This window comes from Hemicordylus capensis, chromosome 8 (genome assembly GCF_027244095.1).
Source record: "Hemicordylus capensis ecotype Gifberg chromosome 8, rHemCap1.1.pri, whole genome shotgun sequence".
Taxonomy (NCBI): domain Eukaryota; kingdom Metazoa; phylum Chordata; class Lepidosauria; order Squamata; family Cordylidae; genus Hemicordylus; species Hemicordylus capensis.
Genome location: NC_069664.1, coordinates 27,375,962 through 27,391,154, shown reverse-complemented (window position 1 = coordinate 27,391,154; position 15,193 = coordinate 27,375,962). Strand labels below are relative to the sequence as shown.

Sequence of the window (15,193 nt, the reverse complement as noted above, 5' to 3'; positions counted from 1 at the left end):
AGGACATTTGAATTTTGTAGTTATGACTCACTTCCTCGATGTTATCTGTGCTCATCATGGAAATGATTTCTTCAAAAAGGTTGCCGGGTGCTATTTATGACAAAGCCAGGATGGCCTCAGGATGTGAAAGGGTTCTGAAGCCTGTGATGGGCACCCTCATCCTTATTTAGAAAGAAGAGCACAGATGACCACTAGAAGAACCCAAATTATAGGTAAGCAACCTGTTGTTTCTGTGCCAGGTGCTGTACAGAAATTTAAAATAAAGCACAAGTTCCTCAGTACAGTCATCCCTTGCCAATTGCGGTTTTGAGTATCCGTGACTGGGAAATTGGGACAGGTCTTGCCAACGGCGACCCGAGTATCTGCTGTTTGGCAAGATTTTCTGGTCATTTTGGGAAGTGGCTCGTGATTTGGGGGAGGGGGGTTGGGGTGATTGCTGTCTATTGACAATTTAAAGGGATTCTGGGTGATTTTTGGCATTTTTTTGTCGTCATCATCCCCCCCACCCCGTATTCTTCGGTTTTTCACAACCACAATTTCCTCAACCCCCTTTCCCCAATGCTTTTCAATTGCTCGACAACCACAAAGTTTTCCCAAAATGGAACCCTCGCGGTTGGTGAGGGATGCCTGTAGTTCTGAGGTGGGGGAGCCTTACTTTTGAGAAGCACTTCCCCAAAGTAAAGAGTGCCCCATCTCGGAACCCCTGAGAATGGACATCCTCGATAAGTTGAAATTGTCCTTTCTTGCCTATAGACTCAGAATCTAAAAACCAGGAGAGGAAAGGTGAGGCCACGGAAGCATACCTACCCTATTCTTCCCACCCAGTTCCCCTCACGTTCACAGAGGCGCTGTAATTCAGTGGCAAAGCACATGCTTTGTACATGAAAGGGACCAGGTTCAGTCCTTAGCAGCATTTCCAGGTGAAATGGAGAGATCACACTCCTGCCTGGAATCTGGGAGGCTTGCTGCCAGTCAATGCCAGTCAAACTTGTTTTTAAATTCTTCTGATTATTTAATTGTTGTTTTACAATGTTTTTAATTGTTAATTATTGTTTTTATGCTTTATTATTTTTGTTTTAATTATTAACTGATTTTAATGGTGTGTTGAGCCATTTGGAAGGGCGGTATAAAAGGTTTAATAATAAATAATAAATAATGCCAGTCTGGAGATGCTGCCAGTGACCTGCATGTAAGTATGTAGATGCTTTACTGCTAAGCTGTAGCCCCATCCCCTAAGACAGGCCTGCTCAACTTAGCCCCCACCCAGCTGTTTCTGGACTACAATTCCCATAATACCCAGCCACAGTGGCTAGTAGCCAGGGATTATGGGAGTTGTAGGCCAACATCTGCAGGAGTGCCAGTGTTGAGCAGCCCTGCCCTAAGAGGAGTATCTTACAGTGGAGAGCATTCACAGGTGAATGTGGACCTTGCTGAGCACAGAGGACGATCAATGCTTGCTACCACAAGACCAGCTCTCCTCCCACGTATTGGCTGGTGCCCCAGTTTACACAATCCAGCTGTTAATTATACATTCACCACCCACCCTTTGCGACTGTTGCGTTCTCACGGCATTCTCCTGCTAGCAGTCAGTTCCTTGCTAAGGCCAACGTCCCTGTTGTTGGTGTTTGAAATGTAATTTACTGCATGCAAATGCTCTAGACACCCACACAGTTTGGAGGAAAAGCACCAAGGTATTCCCTGTGGATCACAATAATGAGGAAGGAGCCAAGTCTGTGGATGTGTGTTTACAGCCAACATAAGTGGGAAAGCAGGGCAGGAGCAAGGTAGACATCACTAATGCAGGCAGGCAGGCTGCTTAAATGTGTTGCTGCCGTTCATTAATGTTGTGCTCAGGGCTACGTTTAAAAGGAGTCTTGCCCCAAAAGGAAAGACGCCTTGCATCTCAAAGACACACTTTTTATTGTTTCCTCCACTAGTGTTGCAGAAGTCCTGCGTTCTCAATTTTGGGAACCCCAACAGTGGGATTGCAGACTTTGTAACACATGGAAGCTCTTTGTGAGTCCTTTGGGCTCTTCTACTTCCAAGGTAGGGGGTGTGGCACCAGGTGATGGCACAGAAACAACCCCTTACCTCAGCGGCGGCTGCTTCTCCTCGGCCGCCGCTTCTCCTACTCCAACATGGCCGCTGTGTCTCTGCGGCCGTTTCTTTCTCGGATGTTCTTTCTCGGCGGCCGTATCTTTCTCGGCGCTCCGCGCATGCCCAGAATGGCCGAGAAAGACACGGGATTACGCCTAAGCATTTTATTATAGAGGATGCCCAGTGGCTGGACAGCAATCTTGAGTTGCTGGAGAAAAGAAAATGGGCAGAATGAATTCTCCTTCATGCAATAAGCATTGCCCTTGGGAAACATGTCAGCAGTGAGTGCCTTGCCAAGTCAAGGGGTCAGCTGGGTTCATTGTTTGGATGCCAGGCTGCCAGTTCAAGAGCCAAGGCCAGCAGGTGGTGCCAGAGAGCAAGGCAAAAGCCCTACAGCTGCTGCCCATGTCCACGAGCAGATGTGGCACTCCTTCGCCCTTTGCCAAGCGCCTTGGGAGTTGCTTGGTATGTCCTAAACGAAAGACAAAACTCTCCCCCATGTCGGAGGGGCACGAAGGGGGCAGTGAAGCCTAGGCAACTCTGAAGCCTGTGGGCTTTGGCTTGCCCCAGGGCTTCTCAAACCCCATGGGGGTTGGGGATGGTGGGAGTTGTAGTCCAACAACATCTGGGAACCCGAGTTTGAGAACCCCAGGCTTTCTCCGTTTACTTGCCACCCCCCAACTGAAACAGAGTCTAGAGCCAGGTACAGTAAGTCTAGCAGCTTACAGTCCCCCTCCGCTATCCCCTCTCTGTGATATGCTACCCCTTTGTTGGCTCCCTGCGGTCAACACTATAAGCTCCCGGAGGCAGGGAAATGCCCCCTTTCTGTTAGTGGCTACCCTATAAAACTCCATGTAATTTATTTGTGTGTGTGTGTAGTGCCTTCTGTGTACATAGTGTTTGCAATTAATAAGAGGTCTGGTCCTTGCACTAAGGGGCTTATAATCTAGACATCAACCCAGTAGGAAGCTGCCTTATACTGAGTCAGACCATCAGTCCATCTAGCTCAGGACTGTCTACACTGGCTGCCATCGTCTCTCCAGGGTTCCAGACCAGAGTCTCCCCCAGCCCTACCTGGAGATGCTGCCAGGGATTGCACCTGGGACCTTCTGCATGCAAGCAGACGCTCTACGATTTGAGCTACAGCCTACAGGGACTGTCTTATCGCAGAGGTGCTCACGTGTGGCCACCCATCTAATGCAAACCAGGGCAGAGCCTGCTTAGCAAAGGGGACATTTCATGCTCACTACCGCAAGGCCAGCTCTCCTCCATCAGAGGAAGGGAGGTAAATGGAGGCAGGGAGGGAAACCGGGCAAAGAATATGTGATGATTATATTTAGATTTAAAGTTAATTACAGGAGGGCCAGGGTCCCCAGATGTTGTTGGAGCACAGCTCCCCTCATCTGCAGTTGCAATGGGCAGCCCAAGGTTGGGAATCCCTGCAGTTGTGTGTGGGAACGAGGGGGCTGGCACAAAGACTTCATGGATAAGGTAAGCCTTGAGGAGGGAACTGAAGGCACCGTGAGAGGCGGCATCATGCAAGTGTCTTGACTGGGTGGCAACTGCAGGTATATGGGGAAGCAAGGTATAGAGGGCTGGGCTGTCTGCAGAAGGATGGTGGCACTATTACCCACCCATTTATTTAAATATATACCTCCCCCATTTCTTGTCAGCCATCGAAAATGCAAGAAAAGCCTATGCAGTCATCAATTCCATAGCATGCTACCCATCCCTGCAATATCTTCCTATTATTAGTCATTGAATTTACACCTTGCCTCATGGCTCCAATGCTACCTCAGAGTAGCTCACAAAAGAAAATATAAGCTACATATAAGACCGCTAGAGAGGCATGATGAAGCCAACAAATTCCAAAGCCTGTCTTCAATGGCTGTTAATGCAGGAAAGGAACAAGGCAGAGAGAGGATGCAGCGAACACCTGGGTGTGTGACTCCAAAGGATTTTCGAGACAAGGCCTGTTCATTTATGTAATCATATTTATATACTGCCTGATCTCTCAATCTCTCTAGGCAGTTAATGCAAGATGGGAGTGATTAGAATAAGAATAGTATTAATATTAGCAATAATGAAGACTGTCTTGTGCGCCTTTTTTAGGAGAAATTTTTTTAAAAACCAATATTGAAGGAAGCAAGCCAGATGATGGCCTAGCAACTGGTGTCAAAGCAGACGGTGTTGCCCTATGGCTCCAGACCAAATGAAAGGCTACAGAATTCGGTGGGGAGGGAGAAATCCTTTTCATTGCACTCCTATTCAAATGCAGCAGGGGGCAGCGTAGACTTTACCTCATCGTCCACCAAACTGAAAGTCGATTTTTCTTTCTTCCCCTCTTGGTATTGCTTCTGGTGGGCTCCAGAAATTATTTGTTCCAGATGAGATCTTGCCATTGTAATATTTTGTTTAACCCAACCCGCTCTGAATGAAGTTGGTGCAAGGATAAATACAGGGAGGGGTCCGTCCCCGTCCCCCCCGCCCACTTTTCATATACTAGGAGCCATTAGACACACGGTTCTTAAAAGGCCAAATGTACCCTATTTGCACATCGGCAGCTGATTGGCCTTTTGAGCTCAAAGAATCCGTCGCCAACAATAACAATGGAACTTTGTGGAAGGAATATTACCAGAGTGGAACTGAACATACATATTGAACCAGGATTCACGGGCCTGGATTTCTCTTTGAAGATTAGAGCCACTAAGTCAAAGCAGGGACATTTAGCTTTATCAGGAAAAGACCCGGCTAGTCACGTTCGCGGCTGTTGCTGGACAGAGTGTCCACTGCCTGCCGCCTGTGACTACGGACTTGGCTTCCGCTGCATTCGCCTTTGTCTTTTTGCTGTTTGAACTGGGCCACATACAGAGAGAAACATGAAGAGATTCTTGCCCCCATTTTCCATCCCAGAGATTTCATGGGTGTCTTCATCCTCTCGCATTGAGTGTAAAAGACAAATTCGTGTTTGGCCTTTGGAATTTCCCAATTGGAGAATCTGCTAAATGTATCATCATGCCTGCATTGGCTCCCTCTGCCACTCTTTAGGGTTAAAACAGCCGTGATCTGGGCCATGGGCAAAGTGCTCTCTTATATCAAGATCCCATGGATGCTCAGACATGTTTAAATGCAATGGGATAATTTCCAGTTCAAGTCCAGTCAAGTCACCTTTATCACAGTCCGAGACCAGCGTAAAATTACACATTAAATGAAGGTAATATTAGAGAAAAGTTACATGTTGATAGAGGTGATTGTAAATACAATGACAGATATTGTGAAGAGGCTAGAATTAAGAATAATTATAATGTCCAGTTTGCATGCAACACTCATCTGGGCTGCCAACAGTTACTACAACGACAATGACGAATATTTATATACTGCTCTTCAACAAAACTCTTAAAGTAGTTTACACAGAAAAAATAAATAATACATAAATAAGATGGTTCCCTTCCTGCCCCAAAAGGGCTCACAATCTAAAAAGAAACATATGGTAGAAACCAGCACCGGAGGGATGCTGTGCTGGGGTTGGATAGGGCCAGTTGCTCTCCCCCTGCTCAATATAAGAGAATCACCACTTTGAAAAGGGGTCTCTTTGCTCAGTTAGCAGGGCTGGCACCAGGGGGGAAATATTGGGGGTGTGGTGTGGTGCACAGGGCAAGCTCTGTCCCACATGTTGGGAAAACTCTGTAGTCCACATTGTAACACAAGGCGTCTCCATAAGGCTTTTGGTTGGTTTCAGGTGAGCTGAGCCTCAGAATGGGCCTCAGAATGGGAGCGAAGGGGTTCCAGCACCCTCAGCCTTCACCTCTCAAAGCTGCTTGTGCCCCTCAGATGTTCTCCAGAATCTGGCTACAGATGCTCTGCTCTGCTGCTCTGCTCTCCTTATATACTGCACCCTGGCTTCCTGGATCCGCCCCTCCCTTCCTCCCTCCCTCCCTCCCTTTCCCTATATGAGCTTGCTTGCTTTCAGTTGCTCTCTCTTTATTCTCTCTTCTTCCCATGTGTGGCAGTCCTTGTTGATAGAGCAAGCCCTTCCCTGCCCATCCCAGCTGCTCTTTCCCCCTGACCACACCCAGGTAAGTCCTTTACTTGAGGAACTCTTGCCTGCTCGTGTCTTGCCTCAAGGATGCTCATCTCCTTCACATCAACTGAAGGGAGCCCATAAAGACTGGTTCTTTATATATCTCAACTGGTGATGATTAAGAAAAGCTCTCTGAGCATTTGGAAAGTGCTTTTCTTCCAAGGGACCACAGTGATCCAGTAACGGGGAAGTGCAGGGAGGAAGCTATTTATCGGGGTGAGGGGACATGTCCTCTCGGACATGCCAGGAAGTGAAACAAATCAAGAGAGCTGGTATATAGGTGGAAACAAGCACCTTTGCTGCTTAACCCTTTGCTAAGCAGGGTCCACCCTAGTGTGCATTTGACTGGGAGACTACATGTGTGAGCACTGTTCCACTTAGGGGATGAGGCCATAGCTCAGTGGAAGAGCATTTGCATGCAGAAGGTTCCACTTGCCCTTCCTGGCTCAGCCCAAGATAGAGCTGAGAGAGACTCCTGCCTGCAACCTTGGAGAAGCCTCTGCCAGTCTGTGAAGACAGTACTGAGCTCGATGGATCAATGGTCTGACTCGGTATGAGGCAGCTTCCTGTGTTCCTAAAATAGGCACTTCACTGGGCAATGGAAATATCATTTATGCAAATTCCAGCAATTCTAGACACAAACATTCTTTGAGAAAGAGATGTTTTCTGTAAAAAAAAAGCTTTTTAAAAAGACATAGTTCTATGACACGCCCATCTTGGATACTTCATCCAAGGTGGGACTTACAAGTTGTCTTCAAATGTTTAGGCAAAATCTGACTATTCTGGACTTGACCCTTACACACACACACACACACACATGCATTTTACGAGGGAAACGAGTATTTCTGCACAACACAAAGAAACAGCCCTGTTCAAAGTTCTGAACTGACTCTAGGCTTTTATGTTTTGCCACAAGGGGGAGAACAGAGCACCATTCACATCCATCAGTGTCCCTCATGTCATGAGGGTTGGAGTGCAATGAGGAGGCTGGATCAAGGGTCGTTTCAGATCTAGGATTCAGCATAGTGGGTCCTCCAAACATCTATTGGGCCCAGAAGGCCCAGGATGGCATTTAAAATCAGGAACAGCTGGGGACAGCTAGAAAAAAAGTCATAAAGAAAGGTATGGAAAATGGCAAACTAGATCCAGGTCTAGTGTGTGTTTTATTGACTACCAGCTTCGCTGCAATGTGAAATAATTTCTGGTGCACATTCAGGAAGGTATCCAGTTATCAAGACATCACTTCCAAGAGCTCAGTTTTTCAGACTTCCCTAACATCTTTCGGTTCCAGTGGTCATGGGATACAGTGCCATTATAAACGTAACAATGCAAACCTCAACCACGCAGTTATAAACCGTAGCTGACATGACAATGAGCAACCCATGATGTGGATGTGCATCTCCATCCACATAAGAAATGTAGGCAGCCATTTAAGTGGGACCCACATGCAGTATGCTTAGCCAGATGTGCATCTCCTGTACGCTCATAAGCCTTCGCCTTTGCAGAATCAAGGCAATTATCTAGGTATATGAGAGTGTCTGTTCAATAATAAATCCACCCTTCGATCCATAAGTTTGATAGATGTGGTCTTGAATTTTTCTTTCCCCCTGCCAGCTTTGCAGGAACGGATTGCAAATTCTGCTCCCGCTTCTCTCCCTAATCTGCTGGGCCCCTTTGCTGGTCAGCTTGGGAATACGCTTGCCGGCAACTTCAGTGGAGTTATGAATTTGTGCTGTGCTTGTTTCTGCTTTTTTCCCAACATTGTTTCAGCCTCCTCTGCTTATCAAATTTCCATCTCTCCGTCTTCCTTGTTCCTTCCCCCTTCTCCATTGCAAGCTCCTTTGTTCTGGTGTTTATAGTGGCATTGATTTGCTTTCAGAAAGCAACATGGCCTTCGGTCTGCTGCTGTGTGTATATACATACCCAGGAGAAATTCAGCCAACTGCAACTTCCTTCTCCGGGTTTTGTGCTCTCAGGAAATCCGTTGCAGTGGGCGCCATCAGGTATGGCTTCCATGCAGCTTTTTGGTGCATAGAGTGGCTAGCAACTTTTGCACATGCTTCACTATGCAGATTTCCTTGCGTCAAAGAATACTGGTGGTGATCTTCTGCAAGTATCAGTGATTGTAAATGTTGCTGCTAATTGTCTGCTAAGGGAAACATAAGAGGCTTATAAAATTATGTCTGCTGTGGAGGGAGTGGACAGAGAGAGATTTTTTCTCTTTTAGTACCAGAACTGCTATTGCTACATAAGTAGCTTTGAGAATTTTCATCGTTGTGGCTAGAAAGTGGTATATAAATATTTTAAATAAAAATGAACAATAGCTCAGATAGTTCCAATGAAACGGATTGGGGGTGTATGTAGAACAGGCCAAAGAAAATAATTCTTCAAACAATGTGTAATCCAGTTATGGAATTTGCTGCCACGGGATCGGGTGATGGCTTTAAAAGGGGATTAGACATCATTATGCCCTTATACAAAACTATGGTGCGGCCACATTTGGAGTACTGCGTGCAGTTCTGGTCACCATATCTTTAAAAGGACATTGCAGAACTGGAAAAGGCGCAGAAGAGGGCAACCAAGATGATCAGGGGCCTGAAAAAAGGTGACTGAGGGGAGACATGACAGAGGTCTATAAAATCATGCATGGTGTGGAGAAAGTTTATATTAATTTTTCTCCCTCCTGCATAACACCAGAACCAGGGGTCATTCCATGAAACTGATTGCCGAGAAATTTAGGACCGACAAAAGGAAGCACTTTTTCACACAGCACATAATCAGCCTATGGAATTCTCTGCCACAAGATGTGGGGACAGCCAACAGCCTGGATGGCTTTAAGAGGGGGTTTGAATCAATTCATGGAGGACAGGTCTATCAATGGCTACTAGTCTGAGGGCTATAGGCCACCTCCGGCCTCAAAGGCAGGATGCTTCTGAGTACCAGTTGAAGGGGAGTCACAGCCGGAGAGAGGGCATGCCCTCAGTTCCTGCCTGTGGGCTTCTCAGAGGCATCTGGTGGGCCACTGTGTGAAACAGGATGTTGGACCTGATAGGCCTTAGGCCTGATCCAGCAGGGCTTTTCTTATGTTCTTATGACAAATTTAGGGAATAGCAGAGACCTATCAATTACTATTACTCACGATGGCTATATGAAACCTCCAAGATCAACAGCAGTATACCACAGAATACAATTTACTGGAGAACAGCAGCAAAGCTGGGCAATTGCCTTATGGAAGGGAGCATTTTAAAATGTGATTTCTCCCACTGGAGTCTATGGTGGACCATTCCATTCTACCATTTCACAATTCTTCTATCTCACTGTATGTTACATGTTAGAGTGTTGGACTAGGACCAGGGAGACCCGAGTTCAAATCCCCATTTGGCCATGAAACTCACTGGGTGACTCTGGGCCAGTTGCATATCTCTTGGCCTAACCTACCTCACAGAGTTGTTGTGAGGACAAACATCAGCATGTACACTGCTCTGGGCTCCTTGGAGGAAAAGCGGGATATAAATGTAATAAATAAAGCAGCCCTGAGATGATAGGAGCCAGTGTAGTCTAGTGGCTAGATGTCAGACTAGGACCTGGGAGACCTGCTGGGTTTCGTCACTTCATCGCCAATTTCACCCCACCTCTAAAAATCCTCAAAATGCACACACCCCTTGCTACTTACACATGAGATGGTGAAGTTTGGAAAAGGGGCTAGCCCCACCAGGGTTGTGGGGCAAGGCAGCATTTGGCACCCCACAATATCTTGGGATGCCCCTGATGCTAATTTCCATCCCAAGTGGAACGGCCACTCTGACTTTTGAGATTGCAGCCAGAGGCCAAGAGGCACAGAGAGACTGACCCCAGGTCAAAGCCAAGAACAGGCCAGGTCCCAAACGCTGCTCCTTCCCTGATCCATCTCCAAGCCACACCAGCTTCCCTTTCCTAAGCTATAATGATAGGCCTGTAATAAAGGCTTGCTGTAAATGCCCTTCGTCATTTCCCAACTTGTGGTATTGGACATTCCTCTTTCCAGGCTTGTGAGTTGCTGTTTTCCCTGAATCGGATTGGTTTGGGCCTGAGAAAGCCTCTATCCGTCATTCCCTTTTCATTCCCTTCTGCAGCTGCCCTTCAAAAAGTGCCAGATGCATGCACATACACCGGGAAGTTTTTCACACCCGGCTTTTAGTTCGGACCTCCTCCATCCGAAATGGAAGGTATGTCTCCACATATTGGCCAAATTTACCCCAAACTCCCTGCGCGCTGTCAGAGAGCACTTCACACATGATTCGGGGTGTTCATTGGCGTGCGCCCAATACTTCCGTCACTTCTGGCCGAAGAGGAGGAAGGGGCAGCAGGGAGGTACACTGCTGCCCCGAAGGCTTTTACCAAAACCGAGCACCAGCAGGGGGGGAGCGGGGGGAGGTGTAAGTACACCCTCCCCTGCCCTTAAAGCGAGACACACACACCCCCGCCTTCGAACCTCAAACCCACCCAGTGTTCGTACCTGTTCAGAGGCTCGTAAAGGGCCTCCGGACAGGTTCGTGCACATCTCTACCTGCAAGTTGGTGAAAATGCAATTTGGGAGGATTTCCTCTGATAGGGCAGTTACTTTACTGCCTAATATAGAAGTTCTGTTTGCTTTTCATTCTTGAAAAATTCTTAATTAGTTTTTTAACACCTCCTAGTTCCGCATCTTAATTATTATGTCACTTCTATGTGTTTTGCAGCAATGAAATCCTTGGGGATGTTGAAACTTCACAACTATCCGCAGGATCCCACCTCTCAGGATTCACGTGTGTGATTCTGTCATATGGGTAGTTGAGTCACATGAGTGTCATGTGACTCAGCCAGTGGTCAGGTGACCTACCAAAGGATGGGCATGTGGATAGGCTTTGGATGTGTTTTGACAGGCTCTGAACTGACTTTTAGCTTCAGGTTTGGGTTTGGTTCAACTCCCTGCTGCCAAGAAAGCAGGGAATGAATGGTCCTGGGTCTCATCCAAAAGGGGAAAAGTCACATTGCCTTAACAAGAAGTACCTTCCCCATTGCAGGGATGTTAAAGCCCCTGTGCTGAGCCATTACCCCTAACCCCCAGCATTCTCCTAGCTTCCTATCAAAGTGCATTGGAGTTAGTTGTGAAACACTGAAGTGCACTGCATGACTGTTTCACTAGCCAGCAGTAACAGGTGGAATCACTGCTCTGCCTGAGTCTGTTTTAAAGGAACAACAACCTTGAGTATGGAGAAACTCTTGGGGGGTTGGGACTATTGCCTAGATAGGTGTGAACATCACTCTGGCCGGGGTAAGCCCCAAGGGAATGGAGAGGCCGATTCTTTTGTGCTCCAAGTCTGTTCGGGATCCTTCCATAAGTGCTCCGATAGTGCAAGGCAACTTCTGTCAGAAGAAGGGGGATCGTAAAATGATTTGACTGCCTGTGGTTTTGAGGATGTGCTCGAGTTACATGGAGGAATGAATTCCTTTGGCTAGAAGCCACCCAGCCAAGTAATCTGAATCTGGGATTTGTGTGAGTGCAGGGCCCCTCGCTGCCTGTGCCTGCCCAGCTATAAAGGCCGGTTTTATAAAGAGGCTAGATGATGCTCTTGGGTATGTTTGTTAAAGCAGAGGATATCAGAGGTAATATTTGTTTAGCCAAAAATAAAAATGGAGACGGTCAGCTGTATTCCACTGCAGGTGTCTACAGCCCTGGGAAGCAAAGAAGCAATGATATAGAAGAACTCACTCTAGGGATGTGCAAAGAACTGGTTTTTCTGGTTCGGGTCCGGTTTAACCACCGGACCGGTCCGAACTGGTTCACAGAACAGTTTGGGGGTCTACTGGTAAAGGGGAATCCGGTGAGGCCAGGTAGCCAGTGGCCCAGGCTATTCGGGGGGAGGCCAGTGGGGGTGGGGAGGAACCTCTGCTGCTTCCCCTGCCCCACACGCACCCTGTGGCCACCGCCAATTCTTCTTGTCAGTACTCCTGACACCCCTCCGCCCTTTCTAGTCCTGCCCCTTTAATGGTAAAGGGAACCCTCACCAGATTCCTCTTTACCAAATAGACCCCCAAACCGGTCTGAACTGGTCAAGTTCAAACTGGGGCCAGTCTGGTTTGAAACCCCACCCCCACCCCTGGTTCTAGTCGAACCAAGGTTCGAACCGGACAAGTCTGCATATCCCTAACCCACTGAGAAGATCACTTAGCAAGTGGTGACATGGTACAGATGACCAAACTACCCAGGCGGAGAGCTTGTTTATCCATGTTGTTCTGCCAGATGGCAAGAAGAACTTTAACCGAATATCACTGGCCAATGGGCCAGTTTGGACACTACATCTGAGCCACTGCCACCCCAACACACATGATTAGGGACGTGAAGTAGCACCTTCTTCCCCTCCCAGTGTGCCTTTCTCCTTCTTCTAATCACGTGAGGGGGTTCATCTGACTCAGCTTTTAGATCGTGAATAAGGGGATGGTCGGAGGCATCCCAGAGCATGGTCTAGGCTAGGGGCACACAATACAGCCACCTTGTTGAAGCTAAGCAGGTCTCAGTGTGGTCAGTGTCTGGATGGGAGACCCATGCATCCCACCTTTGGCGTTCGGGCCATAGCCCAGTAGTAAGTAGAGCATCTGCTTTGCATCCAGAAAGTCCCAGATTAAATCTCCGGCACCTCCAGGTGGGGCTGGGAAAGAGTCCTGCCAGAAGCCTTGGAGAAGCCACTGCCAGTAAGTGCAGACAGCACGAAGCTAGATGGACCAATGGTCCGACTCGGTACAAAGCAGCTTCCTGTGTTCACTTGGAAAACATCCATCTGTATTCACCTGTGTCATACAGCACGGATTGTCAAGTATGTGCCCCCAGATATTGTTGACTGCAAATCCTATCAACCCCAGCCACAAGGGGCAAAAGGCCATTATGGCTCGGGATGATGGGAGTTGTAGTCCAATGCACCTGAGGATCCATGTTTGAGAGCCCCTGATGATGGGAGATGTGGTCCAGTAACAGCCGGGGGACCACCTATGAGAACCCTTGATGATTTCATGACGTATGTATCATGAAATCCATTAGTTTTATTTTGCACGTTGGGGCTGGGGGGCGGACCTCTGATATCAAAGAGTTAAGCAGAATGGGCAGACAGTACTGCTAACTCGCCTATTCCTCGGTGGAGTGTTTTTTATATACCCGCTTAAGTGAGAAGCGAGCTTTTTATAGCACGGCTGGGATCAGAAATAACATCAACGTACCCTGTGCCACTTTACAAAGTGTGGCACTCTAGATGTAAAATATTCTGTCTTTATCGGAATATTCTGTCCTGCTGCCTCTGGACTCCCCCTCCTTCTCCCCAGTCCTTCGACCTTCTGCCCCTGTGGTTATTCTTCCCCCTTTTCCAGCCTTGCAAGCACAGAGGGGGACCTGTCAAATAAATGCTTTTGTAGACACGGCTTTCCAAATGGAAGGGGAAACCTGCAGTGGTTGCAACTGCAAAATTGGCCAATTGATAGTTTTAATTGTCTCCCTGATGACAATGACTGCAAAGAATTAAGCAGAGGCAAGAAACATGTCTACAGGGCAACCAGTATGGAAATGCTCTGCATCGCTGGGCAAAGGCAGGAGATGCAAATGTTGTATAATGTCCCTACACTTGTCTTTGGCAAGTGTTCTTCAACATATGACTGTACGTCTTTTAATGATTTCCTGCTACCCCCGGTAGGGCTTCATCATCCGTTGACATTGGGTAAGGTTTTCTCCTTTAAAAAACAAACACACACATATACATCACTTTGCTCTCCCATTTGCTTTGACGCTGCAAATGCATTAATTGTGAGAGCTGGCTGGTCTCTCTGCTTCTCATTTCTATTCCAACTTCTGCCCGGCAATTGGCTTGCAAGAAATCCCCACCAGCCAATGAGGCCTGGCTTTGCCATTCATGTCCTAGCAACAAGCCTTGTTCCAATACTTCTCCAGCAAACTGACACCTGAAAAATTACATCATGAATAATAGCAAAGCAACAAGGGCCAAGACATTAAAAAAAAAAAATCTGTCTGCAGCAGAGTTCATTTAAGGTGTTTCAGTCTAGATTCTTAAAGCTACATAGCTCTGAAACGGTTGCTGATCTCAGCAGCCTTTCAGTCTTTACCTGTGGCCAGATCCGGATCCACACAGAACACGTTCTTAGATAGCCTTGTAAATACCTGGTGCATCCTGGTGGTAGGGATGATTGATAGCAGATAAAGAGAGCCCAAGGATGTGTGCAGAAAAGGCTGAGCCCAATATAGTAACGGAGGTGGCTTGGGTGCGGGGGTGGGTTCCAGCCATTAATGAGAAAACCTTATTTTATTTACATGATTCCTGCTCCTGTTGCATATTTTCTAATTGCCTTGGCACTGAGGCACCTATCAGTTAAGAGCAAATTGATCAGTAAAGGTTGCACAGTATGTACAGCAGCCTTCAATCAGTGGCGGGGAGGAATCAACCCAGGGTGCATGCTGTTTCTTTCAATGCCAAGATCAAACTCTTTCCCTTTCTTTCCTGGGTATCATTTTTTATTAATGAAGGCAGAACTGCCAGTAGACAAGAGCCTCTCCCCCATTGTATTTTCAACAGCAGCAGGGGGAAAAAAGACTGTGATCAGCAAAGATTCTGTTGTGGCAATACCAAAAATTATTGCAATTTCCTTTTCTTTTTTTCCTTCTTAAAGAGGTAAAGGCAGATGGGTGCAGGAGTGAGATTCATTTGAGCGAGGTGGCTCTCCTCAGAGTTAGGAGCCAGCAGCATACGAGCAAGCTGGGAAACCCGCAGAGAACAATCCCATTGCAGATATTTAAGACAGGGTGCAGAAAATGCTGCCACCTGCATTGAGCTGAAATACGGCTCATTGTAAGGAACTGCTATGCCGATGAGAGGAGGAAAAGTATTTTGGGGTGATTTGGGGAACTGCAGTGTGATCAGGGTTTCTGAATAGTCTTTTCTGTCATTTGAACTGTGCTCATCATGTATTTTTGAAGTAGGTAAGGGAGAAAGAGATGCA

General features: G+C 47.2%; 1 protein-coding gene across 3 annotated transcripts in view; it reads left to right on the top strand.

Moving 5' to 3' along the window:
- Window positions 1–15,193, top strand: part of SORL1 (sortilin related receptor 1) — a 138,258-nt gene that overhangs the window by 98,880 nt on the left and 24,185 nt on the right. Inside the window, exons 49-50 of one of the 3 annotated variants that reach the window (XR_008310999.1) lie at window positions 80–212; window positions 5,837–5,916. The gene's annotated coding sequence lies outside the window, so the exon portion shown is untranslated. Of the gene's footprint in view, window positions 1–79; window positions 1,169–5,836; window positions 5,917–15,193 lie in introns of those variants that run through there. The other 2 variants (XR_008310998.1, XM_053269302.1) reach the window with 2 other exon arrangements.